This window comes from Astatotilapia calliptera, chromosome 14, assembly GCF_900246225.1.
Source record: "Astatotilapia calliptera chromosome 14, fAstCal1.2, whole genome shotgun sequence".
Lineage (NCBI taxonomy): Eukaryota > Metazoa > Chordata > Actinopteri > Cichliformes > Cichlidae > Astatotilapia > Astatotilapia calliptera.
The window spans coordinates 17,591,820-17,608,257 of record NC_039315.1 but is presented as its reverse complement, the minus strand read 5'-3'; the positions used below and the strand labels follow the sequence as shown (position 1 = coordinate 17,608,257).

At 41.3% G+C, this 16,438-nt stretch overlaps 1 protein-coding gene across 1 annotated transcript in view; it reads left to right on the top strand.

Moving 5' to 3' along the window:
- LOC113036650 (protein FAM98B-like) overlaps positions 1–16,438 on the top strand; it is a 76,448-nt gene that overhangs the window by 30,444 nt on the left and 29,566 nt on the right. The gene's annotated exons all lie outside the window — the stretch shown is intronic.

The following is a 16,438-nucleotide window of genomic DNA, read 5'->3' as shown; positions in this document are numbered from 1 at the left end:
GCAGTGTCCTGCTATTACTAAACCAGCCCCGGGGTTGTGAACTTGTGACCTCCTGCTGCTCAGCACCACTCAGTGAGGGGGCATGATCCCCACAGGGGGCTGGGAGGCCAGGGACACTCTGAAAAGCTATTCCTGTTATTCATATGGCCCTGATCGTCATGTGTTTACCATGCATTAGCGCCCGATTAAAAGCCTAACAACAACAACAACTGAGAACAGCTTTGCGTTACATATCCAGACAGATTCATGTGATTGACACGAAAATGAGAAACAGATGTGTAGCGGTTTGTATAGATAGAGACTTCTGAACAGTTTCTCCATGTAGAACCAGGAACGTGTGAAAATTAAATGCAACCTGTGTGCGTTATTCACTTGTAGTTTAATTCTAAATACGATGTGATAACACTGCTCGGAAAATGTCTATTTATTCCAAAGGTTACTAATCACAATTGTTTACTAATTAAGTTTTTCGATCTCCTTCCACCTATTAAGCCTGTTTTTAATAAGCTGAGAGTCAGGTGTACTTGACAGTAATGAATGACTGATTTTAGCTGATCGTTATTGCTGCCCTCTTCTTGCCTGCGATGCGCCGGGTGTGTACGTGCGCACGTGCGTGTGTGTCTGCGTGTGATGCGGCTGCCTAATAAAAGGGATAATTGTTCCATCTTTGCTTGCAGACACATAAAGCAGTGTGTATTGACTGCTTGACAGGCTGTGATTCCAGTAAAGCTAATGGCTTTCTCAATTCTCCTGCTCCATCCATCAGGCCCCGAGAGCACCCCGTCATGTTTTCAATTAATGAAGAGAAAACCATAAAAAGTTAAAAGCCAGTGTGACAAAGTGGACGACAGCAAGTACACACACTCAGACAAGGGTGCACGCACACACTCAAAATTTGTAATCACCGGTATGAAATATACACACATGCAGGAGGGAAACACAGGCTTTGGGCCTGGCAAAAACAAGCTCTCACAGGTTTTTGTTTTTTTACCTTGACACACTCAAAGAAAAACAATCATATCTTTTGTTTGCTGCAGGTTTGAAGCTCTCCTGTGTCTCAGCTTCACACCTTCAGCTTGTAATCATAACGTCTCTGAATTCTGGTGTGAGGCCTGCTTAGTCTGGGTGCTGTTTTTCTTTTTTTCTTTTTTTTGCAGGAGATAAAGGGAAACTTCCGATCTGCCTGGGTGAGTGATAGTAAAGCCCTCCAATTCAGGCAGGAAATTATGGAGTAAGTGGCTCGGTGGCTGATAGTCAAATGAAGCCAGGGCGGCTGGATGCCTGCTCTAATTAACCGGCTGGCAGCGATATCAGGAATCCTACTGGCCAACCTGATGACAAGAGCAGGGTGCGCACAGGGGTACAAACAGGCACACGTCCGGAAATATCCAGGATAACGCACACATACATACACACACAATCATAAACACACATATTCACAGATGTGTACACAAGCGCTTTCTCAAAGTAAGATGCCTTTTTGGTGAATTAACAATATTGTATTAGTATTATTATTTTTTTAAAGAGATCACAAAGAATGAGGAATGAGCGTAAAATATAAATTTAGCTGAAATGGAGGCAGCAGAGGAGGCAATTTTACCATCAGCGGTGTCGTCTGCTGCCTAATGATGGCTCGTGTCTGCAAATCAGCAATCTAACAATCACACCGCATGACGCTTTACAGAATTAATTTTAAATGATTGACAGTCTTTTATATGCATATCACTAATCTCTGTTGCTTTCCGTTACCTTATTGGACAGAAATAGGGAAAGAAAATGGCTAAACTTTGTTAGTGGGACAATTAATTCAGAAGAAAAAAAGAAAAAGAAAAATCAGTGAAATTCACTGATCGTTTCGCAAATAAAAACTGAAGAGCGTTTTAGGAACATGCTGCATTGTCAAGCCTTAATTCTTTTGTGACTGCGGTGTATGAACTCACAATAGGGGCCAAAATGGGACAGTAAAAAATTGGAGAAGGCGGGAGATTTATGTCTCTTCACATGTTTCATTTGCTGGTCTAAATCACCCCGTGATGGGAAAGTAAGTTAAAAAATAAATGTCAAGAGTGTCCGCTGGGGAAATGTTTAACATGACTTCCGTATTCCTGAAGTTTCCTGGCAGTGTTTGCTCCAGATTGGCTTAAAAAACAAAACAAAAAAGCATTCATCTCCACTCATCTCACTGAAATTAATATTTACTGAGAGAGAATATTTCCTGATTTTGTGTTTGACATTCTCCTATTAAAGCCTGCGTGTGTGAGCATCTCTGACTCGCCGCTATGGGAGTTCACACCTTACCCTGCAGGCCCTTTTGTTTCCTGGCCGGTAATAGGTTCAATAAGATGAAAATTTAAAGCAGGGAAAACGAGAAGTTAACTTGGTGAGAATGACTTGATAGAAATCACATGAGCGTCTAGCGCTGCGCCTACACGCCTCTTCATTTTAACCAAACAGAGCTGAAGGTGAGAGAGCTACTGGAGGATAGATGAAGACGGCGTAATCATGCGTGGGAGTGAGATACAACCAACACTTGTCAATCATCATCAAGCACCCTTCTAGATGCTCGCGGTTTGACTTTCCTCATCATTCAGGATAACTTCCAGCTCGACACAGTCGAGGTTTCTTTTCTTTTCTTTCTTGATTTCGATGAAGTTATTTTTCACTTTACTTGTGCATGTTGAATGTGACACGCACCTTATTTTGAGTCACAAACACACTTGCATTTTCCCTGCAATGTTTTTCAGAGAGGAGAAAAGGAGGACTGGCAGCTGAAGATAAATGCATTTTTCATTATTATAGATTCTCTCCACTTCTCCGCTGGCAGTGAGAGCAACCTCTGCTTAAACATCTCTTCTCTGCCCCTCGGCGCTTCCCCACGTTTGGATGCCGGCCAAGCAAAAAAAAAAAAAAAGAAAGAGAAAAAGTAATTTAAACATTACAGGAAATTAAATCTCACATTTCCAATTCTTACCCTAAAGTTTAAGTACAATGAAAATGCCACCCATGAATTATGGAATCAAGCTGAATTTCTCCTCTAAACTCTAAACGGCAAATCTAAGTGCCCTTGACAACAAGGTGGGCACTCGGAGGCTTTGCCGTTCCCATCCTCTGATGTGATGCTACAGCCAATCAGGAGCAGGAAGAGCGCGGAGAATAATACCATTTTGCTCGGCTGCGTTTCTCTACTTGAAATATGAAAGAATATCAGATGAGAGTGATCACTATCGGCTACATTTTTTAATCTGATTTGTACTTCTCTCGCAGTGGGGAGAATGCTGCACGGTGACGTATAGCTTAACATATATTTTCATGGCAAACTGTTGAATCGCTCACGAAGACATCATCTGCTCAGCCCAATTTATGACAGCATCTAATATTATATTTTATATTAAGACCTTATAGCAGTGGTTCATAGTTATCCTAAAATCACCTGTTAAAACATGTCTTTGCTAGATTTCATTCTCTGAGCACAACATTACGGCAAAGATAATACATTCACTTGAAATGTCTCACACCAAGACCAAATTATATTTACTGCTAAATCACATTTCTGATGGCGCCGCGTTATTAGAAAATTGCATGTTGTGCGTTTGATTTATGTCCCAGCATATCTAGAAGAGGAAAAAAAAAACACACACACATCCACCCTCCCACGCTCGCAGGTGAGATGAGTTCCTACAGATTGCTTTTAGTGTCATCCTCCGGGCTAAGTGTTGTATATTAAAGAGACAACGCAGTGAATTGTCACCCTGGCGCCCCACCACCTAGCAATGGGCCATCTTTAATTATGGTCCAACGGAGGTGAATGCATTAGAAAAGGCCTGACAGAGCGGCCGGTGTGTAGATTATTTTAATTTGTGCCACGCCTCTAGGTGAGCGATGCAGCCGGCCTTGACCCTCCTCTGACTGCATGGATTAATGCCTGGTAATGACTGCTGAGGCTATCATTGCAGCGGGCATCATTAATTATCCTTATTGATTGTTGCTCTCGGAGATAAAGCATTCTGCTGACTGGAAAATACCCTGCATGTGCAAGGTCAAAGTACACACAGACAAAAAAAGAGGAACTTAGGTAATGGCAATGAGACAACAACACCTACCATTTTCCAATAGACAGTAAAAAATAAATATGGTTGGTGCCCATTGCACATGTCCTGCCGTCTTCCCCCTGTCCGTTTAATAATAATAATGGATTGCATTTATATAGCGCTTTTCGGGGCCCTCAAAGCGCTTTACAATTCATTCACGCTCACATTCACACACTGGTGGAGGCAAGCTACAGTTGTAGTCACAGCTTCCCTATCGCGCCATCGGCCCCTCTGGCCATCACCAGTAGGCAAAGTGTCTTGCTCAAGGACAAAACGACCGAGACTGTCCGAGCCAGGGCTTGAACCAGCAACCTTCCGGTTACAAGACGAACTGCCAACTCTTTGAGCCACGATCGCCTCAGTTTCTCCTTCCACCTGTCTCCTCCTCTACCCCTCAAATCTGTCTCACAGTTTCCTGCAATCCAATCATTTTATCCCAACTGGGAATTTAAGAAACCCGAGCAGGTTTGGTGTACATTGTACAGAAGGAAGATAAACTTTTATATGACAGAAAAAAGTGGCGAGTATTGAGGAAGCAATAGTGAAGCAACATGCTGTGTAAGAGAGAGAAGCCAGGTGGATGATGGTGGGAATGAAGAGTCAGGGAGCAGAGGAGTCAGGCAAGCTGGCAGGCAGCTGTAGCGCTCAGGCGGATTATGTTTCTGTGGCTACCATAATGGAGGAGACAGCAGGAAGTCATGGTTTTATATTTACACTACCCTACTACATCACCCTGCCCTCAAATACACAGAAACTGGCACACACACCCATGTTACTAATATTCCACTCTGTGGAACAGTGTCAGAGCACAGGGTCAGAAATCACCTAATACACATGAAATCCACTGGTAAATTCCAATCCTGTCACCAAACAAGAACATCAACAATGATGCAAAATCCCAAACCGGATTTAATGTTTGTTTTTACATCTAAAGAAAGGGACTGGAAGCAGCTAGTCTCCTTTGGTTGGAGGAAAACAAGAAACAGCCAGTCACAGCAATATCCATATATCAGCCAAGTGACATGTTTTGTTGTCAAATCCCATAGATCCCAGATGTTAAAATGCCTGACTTCAAAACAAAACTAAGCATGTACTCTGGTCCCAGAACTGTTTTGGTCTCTATAGCTAATTGACAGCTGTTCTGGGGGGAGTTATTGTAGAAATGAACCCAATGAAATAAAGCTTAAAGTTAGGCACTATTAGGGGTGTAGCACTAATTCAAGTAACTGAACTCAACCTCTTGAGCACCGTGACCAATGACCAACGTCTGGCTAGGATGCAATCGTGGCAGGTAGAAGCAGGATTTGGTGCAGGCCAACTTTTCCTAATTTTTTTCACACACTTGATCTTCAGAGCCCAACATGTCAGGGCTATGCAGCACTAGGGACCTCAATCAGGAGCAACCACCAACTAAGACGGTCGTTTATACCCTGCTGCTGATGAGCCACTCCTAGCGCATAACATGTAGGGCTGAACGATATATCGCATTTGCGATAATATCGCGACATGATCAAGTGCAATTTTCTAACCGCAAAGGCTGCGATTATACTCTGGACATGTCCAAATTCATGGGCTGCATCCTCCTGAGGCCGCATTTGTAGACCGATTACGTCACAGCGACGCGCCGAAGGCTGTCCAAATTACTACCATATCCCAGAATTCATAGCGCGGCCCAGCCAAACTCCAGTTTCCAGCAATGGCGGCCGCTACTAAGTTTTAAAATTACTCATACTAATCTTTCTGGGTCACAAAATAAACTTTTAACATATTTTCAGGCGAGAAAGTAGTTGTGTAAACATCAAATATCTGCTCGGTTTATCAAGATATCCCATATTTGCAAAAGTGCTTCGACGTTTTCAGAGGCGTCTGCTACCCACCAGCTCGACAGCTAGCCGGGAGCTCGAGGGTTACTGATGCGGCCGAGAACGGCACAACTCCCGGCACATCATTTTCAGATCACCGCGGAGTTTCGCTGCTCGGGTTAAACGTAATATATAAGTCACTTAGACAACCTAAAAATGTTATTGTTGGGCTTTTTTCAGTGTTTTGTTTGTTCGTGAGTAAATCGGTTTGGCTGAGATTAAAGTTATTACATTAGATAAAATAAAACTTTATTAATCCCCCGGGTGGGTTCCTCCTTGGTTTTCACACAGCTGACTAAACGTCAAACAGAAAACTTATTAAACAGAAATATGAGACAGTCGAGAATTTACACCAGTGTCTGGTTATATTTTAGATAGCAAGAAGCAGACGGCCGAGTTTATTAAACTCCACCGAGACAGCGGTGACGCTAATCAGAACTAGATCGTCCAATTTCACGCCTTTAAATTTTAAAGGCGTGTTTGTGTGTGTGTTTATACAATTGCTATTATGTTTGCACTTTATGTGTAATGTTACTGACTGCAGAGATCAGTAAGATGTGTGTATTTTTTATTTATTAGTTTTATTTATTTAATATTATTTTTTAATTGAATGACTGTCTAGTAGTTCACAGATGTCGAAAAACTGAGTGTGGTAAAGCCACTGATTTTTTTTATGTATATTTCTGCAATCTGCACATTGTACTGACTTTCATTTTAATATTTACACCAGGGTTCCTTGTCAGCACTTTATGCTCAGATGTTTGTAAGCTAAAAATAAACTATTGTGTATGTTCAAATATACTGTTGTGATTGAAGAAGTTAAATAAAAATGTCAGTCATCAATTCATGCATCACCTCATGTCATCATAACAGAGGTCTGTCTTCCAGGAAAGAACAGTTTAAAATTAATGTAATATAGTATTGGCCATACTATATGATGTATTGCTTGTCTTTGTTTAATAATACAGAAGACAAAGACCTTTAAAAATAATCGCATATCGCATCGCAATCGCAATATTGGGGCAAAAAAATCGCAATTAGATTATTTTCCATAATCGTTCAGCCCTAATAACATGACGAACATATTCAACATTTCCTAACATGAGATTAATCCATATAATAATTTTACACATTATAAGCTACAACAAAAACTGTCACCAATATCACACACACAAATACTGCATTTTCATAATGACATAACCCTAAAATCACCAGAGCCTGAAAACTAAAATATACATTACTGAAAAATTGTTGCTTGGACTGAATTAAAAGTGATTTAATGGGTTTTTTTTAGTTGCTACTATAGGGAGACTTAAATAAATACCCCACAGATACACTTTTATTAACAATTCTTTACAAAAGAGTGTAAAAACTTTCCAAATGCCTTAACTATTCATTTAAAGTGAGGTAAAGAGTGGGTTAATAGCAATCCTACCAGGGTTCAGATTGTCTGCTAAAGTCCAGCTGTCTGTGAGAAAATCTGACTTGAGCTGCATCCAATCCATTCAGTCCCCCAGTATGAACATAGAAGGAGAGTGCAAATTTAGGCTCATTTGAGAGTATCTGTTAACTGTTAGCCTACCACCTTCATGTGTGTACCTCAGTGTTTACGGTTGAGTGTCTCCTATTCCCGGCTCAGACAGGCAGATAGAGCAGATGGGAAGTGAGTGTGACAGAAATGTATTTTCTTTTCAAAAGCTGGTTGGAGAGGCTGCAGAGCACCTCTCTTATTCTCCCTCTTCACTGCCTTCTCCTAAGCCTGTGATTGGCATATCCTCATATGTGGATCCTGTTCTTCCTGTGACTTGCTCCTTTGTACAACTAGCCAATGTCAAACAACAAATCCATCCCAATCCCAATGTGGAAGACGAGGAGAGAGGGAACCACAGCAAAGGGGAAGAATATGCAGATGCTTGGTCATAGAGGCTGACACAGTCCTGCAAAGAAATAAATTGGTTTTTCATGTTCTTAAAGTGATATTAAATATGTAACATTTAAGTCAACATTGGCTTTTTTTTTGGTGGTCTTGATCCATAAATGTACTTGTCTAGGTTTCAGGAGGCAGCAGACAGTGGAGGTAGGGCAAGACGAAGGAACAGTCTATCTTTTTTTGTTAGTACCTGTTTGAAGTATATCAGAAGGAGCTTTTCAAGGTCTGGAAATTCATTACTGGACAGGAGCTTTGAAAGAGGTCTGTTGGATGTGTATGGCTTGCTGTGTATTTGTGCGTATGTGTGTGCGTGCGTGTGTATATATACGTGTGAGTGAGCGCAAACCTGCAGCCCATTGTATTCAGAGTGGAATTGCTAAGCAGTTGCCCGAGGCCATGAGAAGGCAGCTACGACCAGGTATGGCTAGCCATTACTGCAGGGCATCAGAGTCTGTGAGACTCTCTGGAGAAAAGATCATACAGACCATACACATCCATATAGATAGTGTGTGTCTATCTGGGTGTGTGGACGCTTTTGTGCGACAAAGACAGGTAAAAAAAAAATCACTGAAATCATAAAACTTATACAGTATCTGTATCACATTAGCCTTGATTGTGATCTAATTGAAATTAGCTGTTTGATTTGGATTAGGTAAACCATATGTGAATATATACGTGTGTGTGTAGGACTTCAATAGTGAGAAAAGGAATCAAACTGCACATCTGTGTACAAATCAATACATAATGAAAACCCTGCCAGGAGATCCTGATCACAGGCAAAAGGCTGAGGGTATGACTTTAACATGGAGCTGTATACAGAAGTTTACACTGATGCAAAACAATAAACTTCTGCTTATTGTTTTATTTCTCAGCTTTTTTCATTCTTGCATTGGAAGAGGAAATTCTTGGTTAAACAGACAGACTCTGAGACAGGTGTCCCAGCCACTAGAGGCCTTAGATCAGGTCTTGCATCAATCATCTAGACTGGCCTGGGAGAAAAAACTAACTATTCCTAGTGGCTTAAATACTAATGCTGCATTATACAGAGCACGGTACAGCCTTCAGATACTAACTGCAGTGTAAAATAAAGTGCAAGACAACAAGACGATGGTATTTCACCCAAGTTTTGGGTATGCAATTTAAAGTAAATATTACCTATAGAACATTTTGGATTCACACATAGGTGAATGTGATATGTATGATAAGCACACACATGCAAAACAATTTGAGGGGTGTAGGAGGGGCTGGGGTGTCGTACCATGATGCCCATCTATCTTTCTGACATCTCCTAACCCAATCCCACTGGGGCTAACTGAATTCAATCCTCAACATTAGATAAGCACATACCCCCTCCCCTCTACACATGCGTGTAAGTGTGTGCGTGCATGTGTGTGTCTGAACATATCACACGCATAGCAGCAGGCCTAGATTGTTTCTACAGTGGAGTGTTAGTGTGCAGGTCACATAGCGAGAGGGGGAATGAGGCAGAAATCAAGAGAAAAATGCCAACAGGCCCAGAAGACAAAAAGAGACCCTGGCAGAGACAGAGGGGGAGAGAGAGAGAGAGGCTTGACGTTGCCTTTCCGGTGGGAGTCCATCCTCTGTTTCCCCTCTCACGCTTTCTCTCTTCCCTCCTCTCGCTCTCTCATACCCACTGCCCTGTACCCCCACCCACCCCAGCCCCCTCTTGGCTGCTCTCTGCTGATTGTTTGGGTGCTTCTTGGTGCCTATCAGGCCCATCGCTCTATGTTTCCATCAAACACAGCATTTATCTTATCATTGCCTTGACAACTGCCTATTAGTCCAAAAGAGTCTGCGGGCTCTGTGTTCCCATGGCGATGACATGGTGACATTGCCTGGCAGCTCTGCACCGCCTGCTGAGACAGTGGACCATTTTCCTCTTCTCCTCTCACCCTCTGTCTTCCTCTTTGCCCATCCTTTTGCCTCCTTTTTTTCTCCTCCCCTGCTCCTCCTTTGGCAGCAGCCCCCCCAACCTGGTCCCTTGGGCTTCCAACTCTTTGAGTCTGTGTGCACGGATGCATGTGCGTGTGAAAACATGCATGTGCATGGACAACAGATGGGGAATTCAGCAGCATGAAAGTGGGCTAAAACCTCAACATAATAATAATAACAGATAAAACAGTAACCAAAATCTTCCTTTTACTTTAGTGTGAACAAGTACAAAAATGTTAATCTTTTAATGAAAAATGATAAATAGACAATTTCAGCAATATTTCTCAGGTTTATTTTCATAAATAAAAGGAGCAGTGTTTAACACCCTTTCTCCAGTTTTGTATGATAAGCCTTGGGGGTGTTTTTGTCAGTAAGAAAGCTGCAAAACTGCTTCTAATTAAGACCTTCTAATGATTTAGATTAAATTAACAGTTCAACCATTCTCATGACCTGATCTGTTGTAATGATTCTTGTCGATTGTTGTAATGAACAATGCTTCCTTGTGCAAAATACTGTAAAAAGTCCCAAAATTATGTCTGCCTCGTCTACAGTTTTCTCTTGTTCTAAAGCCATCCAGTGGATTGTTCTGGGCTGAGAGACTTTGAGACATCGGCCAGAATTCACACAACTTTTAACCATAAAGAACATTCGGCACTCACAATGATGTTAAAAACAAAGAGAGGTCTAAGTTTGCAGGCACGCAGTGACCATGCTTCCAGTTTTGACGAGCAAAATGGCCTTACAACTGCACGACCGTGTCCCGCAGTGCGTGCTATTCATGATGCTTATCATCTCTGTGGCATAATGTGTTCTTGTGTACTTAATAAGAAACACAAGTTCAACTCATAACAACCATGTTTGGCTGAACTGAAGACATGCAGAGTCAAAGTTAGCAGGAGGGGAAAAAGGGGAAAAAAGGAAAATAGATTTCTGTTTAAAAAAAAATACCAAAGACAGAAACAATGCTAATTAGATGCTAACCTAGCGAGTATTTTCCTGTTGAGCACAGAAACAAACAACTAATCAAAAGTGGTACCAGAAATGACTGGAACATATTTTGTCCTAACTAATTACTGTCTCCTTACTGTCTTCCTCTAGTCCGGTAACTGAGCTCCTAGGAGTGTTATTACGAGCAGTTCGGTTTATTGGGTTAACAGACTGAGTTAATGTGTTTTGCCATTTCCGCACACTCACCCGTTTCGTATGTTAAGCAGTAACACAGACACGTTTAGAATTTTATCCTGTGATCTGGCTTGTACTTTGCAAAAAAAGGAGAGATGAAGACACATGGTAGAGACAATACTACAATTATACTTCTTATCAGCATGTTATCCTGTGCTTGGCGATTCAGTGCATTAGCTGTGATCTGTGCTCTGTCTCTGTCCTCTCTCTTTCTGGATCTGGATGAGAGAGGAAGGGGTCTCCTGTGGCAGCTCATAGGGGCCCAGCTCTAATAATAGAGTGTAAATCTCAGTCATTACTTCTCTGACAGGACACTGTGTCATCATTGTCTGGCTCGCAACTCCACTCGAGTAGAGAGGGTTCAAGTTCGCGACTGTTTTCATTTCGAGTAGCCCCAGCTCGCTTGTAGTGTGGCAAATGGCAGAGGGCGAAGGGAATTATGAGCGAAGCACAGTCGGTACTAGATGTTTGATTCAAACGGCAACAGATTTTATGATCTTATATTGAACTTTGAATTGCTGCCTATCGATCCAGACAACTACCATGAGACAAAACGAAAAAGAAAAAAGTTTGCAATAATGAAAGATTTTCTTAGATTCAAACGTCACGTGCGGTTATCCCATCAAAACTGCAAAGCAGTGCTAGCACAGCAGCAGTTTATAAGGCCGGTTTCCATTAAAACAGCACACCAGTGGGACTGACATTCCACAGCCTGTTAAACAGGAAATCATCATTGGTCTCAGTAACAACGGACCATAAAATCACATTTCAGCATCCATTGATTTTTATTTCATAGTAAATGGCAGGTAACAAACCGTGGGGCCGCTGAGCGGTGCAGTGTAAATGTGCCTCTGATAAACAGTTACAGAAGTTCATCCACTCTGCTGAACTGCGGCTTGGTGGCAGAAAAATCAACACTAATCTGATGAGAGGTAGCAAAACAAATTCTACTGTTGTGCTCTCAACACAGATCTCAAGGAGGAGTGGGGCAGAGGAAAAATCAAGGCAAAGGAGTGTGTGTGTGTGTGTGGGGGGGGGGGGGGGTGTAGAGGAGACACACATGGGAAGAAAGAAACAGGTGAAGAAGACAAAGGAAGGAGAAGAGCTAAAAATGGGAGGCAGTGAAAATTACATAAACTAAAGGAATGGGAAGAGTAAGAAAGGAGGAGGAGAGATTAGGTTTGGAGACAGGACATAAGGGATGCAGGGGAAGATATATGGAAGAAAAAAGGAAATGGGATTGAACAATGAAACCAAATTAGATTATTCTCTCTGAATGGATTGTTTTGCTTTTTGTCTTGAACTTTAAATGGTTCCACTGCTTAAAAAGACCATACCATTACATTTTCATGTACTAACTCAGCAACGATAAAATCAAGTCTAATGCCTTAAGTAATGACCGTTTTTGAAAAACATACCATTGAAATTCACTATAGTATGAAAATGAGTTTGCATACTCTACACTTTAAAAATTGACATTAGCTTTTAGTATTGTGGCCTTTGAGATCTACGCATATTCACATTATTCAGTGTTTAACTGCTGTTTTTCAGATTTGACTGACCCTTCAAAAGACCTCTCATCTATTCGAAAATCTGTGATCAAGATAAAACTCTAACAGATGAAAGTGTAAAATAAATTCACTCTGATGGATTACCCACTTTAGGTAGACTTTAAGCTCTTGAAAGTTGATGTTTATATTCACCCAGCATGAACTAGCATGAAAATGGAAGAGTGTGCTAAGTGCTGCAGTAATCCATTCTCACTTCCAGCCTCTCATATGGTTACGCTTGGTTAGGACTCATTAGTCTCACATTTTAACACACTAAACTCGTATACAGTGTCATATTTTAATGTGCTATGTGACAGACTTCAAAAGGTTCTTCATAGTAGATAGATGCCAAGGTATTGTAGCCAAATGTGCTCTCGTGGTGTAGTCTCTGTCGCAGGGTGCAACAGAGTGGCAGGAAACCGAGACAAGTGCTGCGAATGGAGCGGTGGTTAGCCTTGTGAAAAGAGTGTACAATAAACCATGAAATCATGCCCCAGTTACACTGGCCTAGAGACTAGTTGGCAACCACCTGCCAACCACCAGGACAAGGGAAAAATGTGTATTCCCTGGTTGGTGTTTTCAGGAAGTGCTGGCTGTCACTAGGTGAAAGAGGGTAGTGCTATCTTGTGATTCCTTTGGTGTCTAGCAGAATGCTAAAGTAGCCTGTAGTTTGTATGTAAGATGGAGACTTATCTGCAAACACTTTCTAACTACTGACTGAGCGGTAGTGAAACTTGAAAAATTGTGACACAAACTGGAAATGGAGAAGATTTTTCTTCAAAATAAAAGTTGTACACAATATTTTTCAAAATAAATGCCATATTTACATTGAGGGTAATTGGTCTAAGTTTTAGGTTTGTGTCGCACTTTCATGACTTCACGTTTTCACGTAGTTGGCAAGTTTTTGCAGATAAGTTGGAGCCTTCCATACAAACTAGAGGCAGCAGCAGCAACTGGTGTAGGACCATATACTTTTTGTGGCCGGTTTCACCTTGCAGAATAAGCTCTAGCAACACTAAATTGTGTAAAACCCCATGTGTTAAAATACATAAAATGCTGACCATGTGTCAGAATGTCAAGAGTTGGGAGAGTGTGCGAGAATATCTTGTTTTGTGTGTTGCAGTGTATGAATGCTGTAAGTAATGGGTTAAAAAAAATGAAGAAAACCCTTCCTAGCATGTTCTTTTATCCCCATGTCTCCCTTTCCTCCTCTTATGTTGTTTCTTTTAGCCTCTTTTGTCTCTGTGCTCTTTTTGGGGAAAAATGCCAGATCAACAGAAACGTCACATCCAGGATAGGGGGCTTACTTTTGTATCTTCTAATTGAAGTGCCTTCCTGCCTTAGTGTCTGACGGCTGCTTTTGACAAGTGATGTGTTTTTTGAAAGTGAATCAGCTTTCTTCAGCTCTGAGTGCTATAGACAGCAGAGATCAGTGAGGGTCAAGCTGAATGTTGGTCTCTATACTGAATTTCTACTGCCTCCCGCCATTACAAGACTTGTCATTCATTTTATCATTAATCCTGCCTCCTTCTTTCAGCGGATACATTCTGCTCATGAGTCTTTCCCCCTACAGCACTTCATATTTGTTTAAAGATATTTTCAAATAACTAATGAACCAAAGGACCAAAGTGTCATGTCAAAGGAGCTGTTTGTGGTGGCTAGACCCCCCAAAATGCTATCATAAGACTCAAGTCTCCGCAACTCTTTTGATGTTTACTGATTTGGTTTGACCTCACAGATGTTGTTGTTCTTCAGTGTCACAGTTTGTTGTTATACATTGAATAAACCTCCGGTACGCAACCAGCTCTGTACCAAACTGTAGATACAAAAAATGAGTTACTAAAAACCCCAGAGCTATAGGGGAAAGGAATACTGGACCTATATTTATTGGGTGGATTGGATGGTGGAAAATGAAGGCTGAACCAACATCACAGACATTACCGTGACACTTGGATGTCCTCATTAAGAGTTTCTAGCAAGAGAAAATTTGTGTTTAAGAATTGCTTACAAAAAAGTTTCTGGATAAAAAAAAACAAGAAGAAAAAAAACTTCACCTCAGTGACATTGCAAAGTTGCAACCTCATGCATTTGAGTGCACCCTTAATCCTACTGTACTAGTTGAATTCTAATACAAACAACAGCATTCCTGAGTTATGATGCTGACATCGCAGACAGACAGGCGACAATTCTAGGAGCCCAATATGCTAAATTCACTAGGCGCAGACAAAATGAAATTTAGATGTACAAAACTGTACGCAGGTTAAAAGTGCTCCTTGTTTTGTTTTTTGTTTTTTTATTTAAATAAAAACAGGCTCTGGTAATACTAGTCTGCGTACACGGAGAAGATGTTGCGTGGACATCTGTTCAAAACCAGGTACTAATCATTTTTTATTTAGTCTCCCTTTTTGAGCAGGAAAATAAATAAAAAAAACTTTAATGTAAAAAAAATAAATTCTTTTAGTTCTTCTTCACACAACTGAAAAAATAGACAATGTTTTTTGCAGATAGGAAAAGGCAAGCAACAAGCCAGCAGTACTTTCCACTGATCCTGATCAGCTGATCCACAGCAACATGTATCCCTAATTCTGTAATAATGATATAATGGGAAAATACACGTGTCTAACTTTTTAGGCACATATTGGATAATTTCTCATAATTTAAAAATACCACAGTACCATGGCGAAATGACAATAAGTCATAAGTCCATTTTATGTCAAATATTCAGCATTTTTTCACTGCACGTCTTGTGGTTGTGGCGGTGCAGGACAGAGCTCATCCATACCCTGCAGCTTCTGTATGCATAATCCCATCTTTGCCTGGACTGTTTGGCATTGCTCCGTCAACAGTCAGAGCGAACTTTCAATTATATCTTTGACCAACACACACAGTCAGTCCCCCTCACTGGAAGTCAGCCATGTCCACATGGACTGGAAATATGGTAGGAATCAAGTCTTTTTTTGTCTGGACATTTTCCTAAATTTGACTCCCTTTGCTTCTCCTTGGCGTCTTCCCACTTTCCCACTCCAGGTCTGTGTATGTGATATTATGAAGAACAGATTTTCCCGAAAGGAAATGAAAGGGTTTGTTAGAAAGAGAGAGAGAGAGAGAGAGAGAGAGAGAGAGAGAGAGAGAGAGAGAGAGATCAGAGGGCCTGTGTTGAGGCTGACAACAGACTAGTTTCTTTGCACCAACAACCCACCCACCCAGCAGCCAGCCAGCCTTCACAGGGCTGTATAAATCCACATGCAGGTCACATTACTGCTCTCCTTCATCAATGTTTACTGGCATGTTAAAGATTGTAATAACATTGGTCAGGGCAGAGATTTTTAATTTAGATGGGTTTTTTTTAAGAGTTTGTACGCCAGCTGTGGCAAGGAGCGAAGTAGACAGAAGGAGACAGATTCTGGCAGCAGGGAGAGAGGTGTAACCGCATTTGGATAGAGATGAGAACGAGGCCTGCAAGGTCACGCTCTATAAACACTCTTCAAATCAGGATGCTAGACTTTTGTTATACATACTAGGTTCAGTCAACAATTTGTGCATGTCTTCGTGTTTTCGGTGGTCATTTGAGGTAAAACAATAAAAGCAGCTTGAGTCATGGCAGTAAACATTCAGCTACAGCAAGAAAATAACCCACAAAAACAAATAAGCAGAGGCCAATCAGTAATTCCCCTCATTACAGCTGCCATGCCTCTCTCTCTCCTTCCCTTTCTCTCCTGGTTTAACTTTCGTGTTAATGCTTCAAGCTGAAACGCAGTTTATCAGTGTATTTTCTTTGGGTAGCGGGCCATAACTCTGCTCAACTTAGATATATTGGAATTTGATCAAATACTTGAAAGGTGGCATACGTACTCTGTGCTTATTTAAACTGTA